Raw genomic sequence first — 6,000 nt, 5'->3', positions numbered from 1 at the left:
TAAAAGGCGATGTTTTGAAGACCTGTGAAAACATTGAATCGTGTAGTGGGAAGAACAGAGCAAATCACAAGTTAAATCATACCTAATGCCTGCCCTTTAGAAAATACTCACTGAGAGGGATCTCTGGGTGGCGCAGTGGTTTGGCGCCTGCCTTTGGCCCAGGGCGCGATCCTGGAGACCCGGGATCGAATCCCACATCAGGCTCCCGGTGCATGGAGCCTGCTTCTTCCTCTGCCTGTGTCTCTGCCTCTCTCTCTCTCTCTCTGTGACTATCATAAATAAATAAAAATTAAAAAAAAAAAAAAGAAAATACTCACTGAGAGCATCATTAGCCTGAAGTGTGGGTCTAATGCACTAAGCCCTTCCCTTCCCCTCCTAACCCAGCCATCTCTTTAATTGACATTTCGTTGCCGTAGGTCAGATCTCTTTCAATCCCAGTGCCTACAGGCTCCTGATCTTGGGGGACTGGGAGAACCAGACCTCTTTTCTCAGGCCCACTGACTCCTCAAGTTCTTCTTCCTGGCTCCATGCGTGCATCTTGCTCTATTTCCCCTTTTGTGTGTGTGTGCATACTGCTTTAATTGGGCAATCACGGTCCCACTCTCCCATTAACGTTGGTGGGGAAGTGAGTAATCAAACTCTCAATTGTTAAACTTCGGTAAGATAAGGTCAGCAAGATGTGTGGGACTGAGATGGCACCCCACACCCGCAAGGGAAAATGACTCTTGGTGGCTCTCATTGTTTTGGGGCTTGTTTGCGTTGCTGTGCAGTTGTAATGGAAAACGAATAAAAATAAAAATCCCGGGGCCCGTTTTGGCCCGAGCTTGGGAAGTTAATCCCACTGTCCTGGCAGTATGCCAGTTCAGGTCACTGCATTCTGCTGGCGGAAGGCGCCTCATGCAGTGTTCAGTGGCTGTCACTTTCTTCTTTGCGTCTTTCTCAGCTCCTTGTACAGCCAGTTAAACAGCTATCGCTCCCCCACCCGAGGGGCTATAGTTCTGCAGAACTCAGAATGACCCTGAACCAACCTGCTCCAAGGACCAGCCACTGAGATATTCGTTTGCTACAGTCCAGATCTGTATGCATGTGTCTTTTTCTGATGCCTTTATGCAGTCATAGAATCAGACTCCTGGTGTTAAAAGATTTTTCAGGAATCATGTAGTTTCTTTCCAACTCTTCATGCATATATTCCCTCCATTTGTTTTGTAACGTTTTGTTAGGCAAGTTAAAAATGTTTCTTTATCTGAGGTACTTAGAAATTTATCTCCCTTCCACCCATATATGCTTTTGTTGCTGCTTTTAATTGCTTTTACGGATTTTTTTTTTTTTTTTAGGGTTTAACTCTTTCCCCTATGAAATGTATTGCATTTCATGGTGTGAGGAATGGTTCTAACTAGTTATTCCCCCGTAAAATAATCTTGGGTTTTTTTTTAATATTTTATTTATTTATTCATGAGAGACCCAGAGAGAGAGGCAGAGACACAGGCAGAGGGAGAAGCAGGCTCCACACAGGGAGCCTGATGTGGGACTCGATCCTGGAACCCCAGGATCACGACTTGAGCTGAAGGCAGACGCTGAAACACCCAGGCGTCCCATAATCTTGTATTCTTTTTTTTTTTTTTTTTTAATCTTGTATTCTTAACAATGTTTACTGAATAGCGATTTCTGTGTGACCAGCAAATGACTTCAGCCTGTCAGTTTCAGCTTTCAGTATCTGGGAAAATAGGAATGATAATGATATTTCCTGGTCAGGCTTGTCTCAAGGATGGGGTAAGACAACACGTCAAAAGTTCCCAGCATGTTGCATGCGTGGCGAATACGTATGTAATAAATGACATCTTCCTTTTTGTCTCCTTTCCTTCCTTTTTATCTGCATCCATCTATTTTTTTTTTCTAGAGCCTTTTTATGTACCACTAAAATCAAGCCTCTCTAGAGTGACCCAAAGGTTGTCTATCACAGGCTTTGTATTAGGAAGCTACTAAGTAGAAAGTTTGGGGGAAGTGGAGGAGCCAGGGGGCAATGAAGGCACTGTTCTTCAAGGGACACACCTAACACATGCACTCTCTTTACTTGCAGATGATGGGCTCTTTCTGCAGCCCCTTTGTCCCCAGGTCAGAGAATCTTCTTCAAGGCTATTCTTCTGGGCCTTATAATGCTCCCCTCCCCAAATTGCCATGTCAGATCTTTGGGGGAAATCTGATTTTTAAGGACAAGTTTCTATGTGTGGGTGGTTTTATTTTGGGGGTAGGGTGGGGGTAGGAGTTGGCCATGGGTTTGCTGAATTCCAGGAGGAGGGAGGACTCTGTTCTCCTCCAATGAGTCATGGAAGAGAAATGTCCAATGTTTGCAAACATCCCCAGCTAAGTCTTTGCTCTCTTGTACTCCACCCATCCCCCACATCTATGCAGATTGAACCCACCTGAGAAGATTCAAATGATAAGCTTGAAAGCTAAAGCAGAGGCTGCGGGTTCCACCACCATTTGAGATGGAGAGCTGCTAAGAGAAGGAGAGGCAGTGTCATTGTACCTGGACACAGGACGGGACCTTACATTGGGCGTATCTGTCTCCAAATCAGGACATGATCTGGGTGGTGCGGGAGGACTGAGTGAATGAACAGGGCTGTCCCAAGGGGCGCGCATGAGCACACTTCCAGTCAACCCCACATCCGTAGAGGGCTGGGAGATTGAGAGAAGCCACGGATGGGAGAAAGGAGCAAAGGGGGATTGTAGAAAAGAAGGCAAGGGCTAGGAAGAGAGGGGAAGCCTTGGGAGTGGGAGAAGCCTGGAGCTGCAGCCTTCAGGGGAGGATGTCTGAGTGGGCTGCAGAGGGACGGGAGCAGGTGGGGGTGTGCGGGAGAGGACCATCGCCTCAGCTTCGGCAGACTGCTGGAGCCAGATGGGGTTCATGATGCATCCTCCCAGATGGAACGGATCAGGCTTGTCAGACATGCTTCCCTCAGGATACACAGTGTCCCCCTCCCTCCCCCTCTCTGAAATCAGGAGAGAATCACAAGGTGACTTGGGAGGGCAGCCAGCCTCCTGGGATCTTTTGTGAACTATCAGGTAACGACAGCAGGATCACAATAGGAGACCTGAACATGCCTCTACCACCACCACCCCTTCTTTTTTCTATTGTGGGACGTCAAGGGAGCAAGCTCATGAGCTTGGGAACAAAGATCCTATTCTAGGAATTTGTCCGCTGCAACCCTACCCCGCACATTCACAAGCCTTGGATTTCTGCCCGATGGAAACTCTACCTGCTTACTGTGCTCCCCTCACTGCCAGAGCAACACCCCAGCACCGGGCAGGGAAGGGAGACTCTGAGTAGCTCATCATTTAAAATTAAAATCACATTTAATCACTGTTCACGTCTACCAGGCTCAGGAGGCCCTGTCATCTCTTCATTTTAAACATTTCTCTGTTTAAGGTCTGAGCACCTTTGGAGGGTGAGAAAGGAGGGCAGTGGAAGAGAACTTTTGAAATCTTTCCACAAAAATCAAAGAACAAACCAACTGGAGGGAGAAATAGCTGCTATATTTAAACTACATTATCCCATCAGGGAGCTATGGTTCTGAAAACCGTTCCACAGTACTTTGTTTGGCACTGCTGCATGGGTTTCTTTTCTTTAAGATTTTTTTTTCTAATGGTAACTTTTTTTTTTTTTTTACCCCTGGAGCAATAATTGCAAAGAAAGTGAAGGGCTTCATGAATTACCTTGGTAGATATGTACTAAGCACCTGCTACATGTCCCACACTGTGGTAGGGTGGGGGTGGCATAAAGTAAATAAGGGAGCATCAAAGACTCAACACAAATAATTATCATGCATTCATTCATTATTGTGCACTTTCTAAGTACATAGGGTCCCTGTTCTCTTGGACTTTCTAATTCGGTGGAAGAACACAAATAATAAGAGTCTTCATCACTAAGCAGGGTGAAAGAAAGAGTACTGTTCATATGTACATTTGCCAGTTTGCCATTCCTTCTGTTCCAAATGCTGTTCTTCTCAGCTCTGACTGTGCAAATGGCTATATATTATTCATGGCTCACTTCTCAGAGGGAGGTGACCATCCTATCACCCCACCCCCCATCTGTCCTTCTCACATGGAAAGTCCGTGTCCCAGTCAAGTGGTGAGATCACATAGACAGCTGCGTACAGGAGTCTGGATATGCAAATGTGTATATCATCAATATTTAGGCGGCATTTAAAGCAGTGGGCCTAAGGAAAGATTGTGGATAAGGAAGAATGTTCCATGTCCTACGTCCTGGGACATTCCACATTTCAAGTTGAGTAGAAGATGGGAAGCACATGAAAAAAGGCTGAAAAGGATAGGCCCGAGAAGTAGGAGGCAAACCTGAGTACCTATACTATTGTTGAGTGAGATAAAAAGTGCCATGTGGGACACAGAACAAGGAGCAACTAATTTCTGGGGTGGTGAGAATGTAAGTGAAGAAGTGATGACCGCTGTCTAGAGAAGGCCTCCAAGATGGGGTGGGATTTTGCCTTCACCTTGGAAGGATGATTAGGGGTTTGCAGGTCAGATCCGAGAAGCAGGAACAGCCTGAACAAAGGTGCAGAGGAATAGACAATAGTCCATTGTGGCAGGAGCTTAGAACTGGAGGGGAGGCTGTGGTGGATGGACGGATGGCAGATGAAACTGAAAACTGCAGCATAAGAATCTAGGGCCACTCCCAACCAGGCTTCCCAGTATTCCATGCCAGTTACTTCTGCTTCCTCCAAAAGGAGTTAAGCTCATTGACTTTCCTCAATGAAGTGGACACCTTTTGTTTAGTCAACCCAACATTCATTCTCTTTCTTGACTTGATTTTCCTTGGGGGCATTGTTTTCCAGGGTGTGAGTCCTGAACTAGCAGCATCAACATCACCTGGGAACTTGTTAGAGATGCACATCCTTGGACTCCATCCCAAACCCACTGAGTGAGAATTCTGAAGGTAGGGCCCGGAAGTCTTTTCACAAGCCTTCCAGGTGATGTTGCTGCATGACAAAGTTTGAAAACCACTGCTTCAGGGAACCACTTCTTCCCTAATTCAATGCATGTAATTCAGACGAGGCTGACCACAGTCCCTGTTTCAGGTGGAGGACAGGACTGTCAGAAAATATCAGGCCTTTCCCTCCATGAAATTTCTAATCTCGGTGGATTATAAACTGGAGATGCTGAGGGCCATGTCTGCTGTCACCTGAAGAGAGCCTACATCAAAGCCAAAAGCAAAGGAAAGCAGCAGAGCCAAGGGATTGAAAGAGATTCTCAGCGACTTTATTTGAGCGCCTGGATCAGGGTGTTCTGAATTCGGAGTCTACTCCCAATAAGTCCCTTTATTATAAACATAAGCTAGTCAGTTGGCTTTTGGACACTAAGCCATCAAAAGGATACTTATCAATGGAGGCAGGGGGGCAAATTCTGGAAAAGACATTCTGTTAAGTTTGGCAAATTCTCAGACGTTAAAGTTATATTCTGTGAACATGTAGAAGAAATGGTGGACACTAGGCACTGGCGTGTGTTCAAAACCACAAGCCATGAAAAACACACACACCATGCCAAACTGAACACATTTCTGTGCAAATTCACTAGAATGTGACTTGGAGACTGTTCACTACAATGTGAACTTGAGTCTGTTTTAGACAATGTACCTAGAGCTTAGCAACACATTCGAATAGTCCTTTCATTAAGCTCTTACAAGCAAGTCAAGAAATGTGGGCTAGATAATAATGCAGTGGATTACCATCCCATAGTTACCTGAAGAGACTTTAATTTACATAACAAAGCATTTTAATATTGCAGCAATTCTTCCCATTATTTCATTCAACATGCATGTGTTCCAGAGTCAGTAAGAGATGCCAGATGTGACTGAGTTGGGCAGCTTTAGTTTCCACCTACTTCTCAGTGAATCTTACTCTTCTGAGTCTAGCATGCAAATATGTATTTTTCATATAACATTATCCTTGAAGTCAGGCTGACTACATCATGTGCTCAACCAAAAAA

General features: G+C 45.3%; 1 long non-coding RNA gene across 1 annotated transcript; it reads right to left on the bottom strand.

Annotated features, from left to right (window-relative positions):
• Nucleotides 1-1,608: 1,608 nt before the first annotated feature.
• Nucleotides 1,609-3,177, bottom strand: LOC121475315. Its single transcript, XR_005983721.1, has 3 exons — nt 2,863-3,177; nt 2,421-2,494; nt 1,609-1,714 (listed from the first exon to the last, which is right to left on the bottom strand). It is a non-coding gene; the product is annotated as an uncharacterized LOC121475315 (long non-coding RNA).
• Nucleotides 3,178-6,000: the final 2,823 nt, after the last annotated feature.

Source organism: Vulpes lagopus, chromosome 14 (genome assembly GCF_018345385.1).
Source record: "Vulpes lagopus strain Blue_001 chromosome 14, ASM1834538v1, whole genome shotgun sequence".
Lineage (NCBI taxonomy): Eukaryota > Metazoa > Chordata > Mammalia > Carnivora > Canidae > Vulpes > Vulpes lagopus.
The sequence above is the reverse complement of the archived record's forward strand: the minus strand, read 5'-3'. Positions and strand labels throughout refer to the sequence as shown.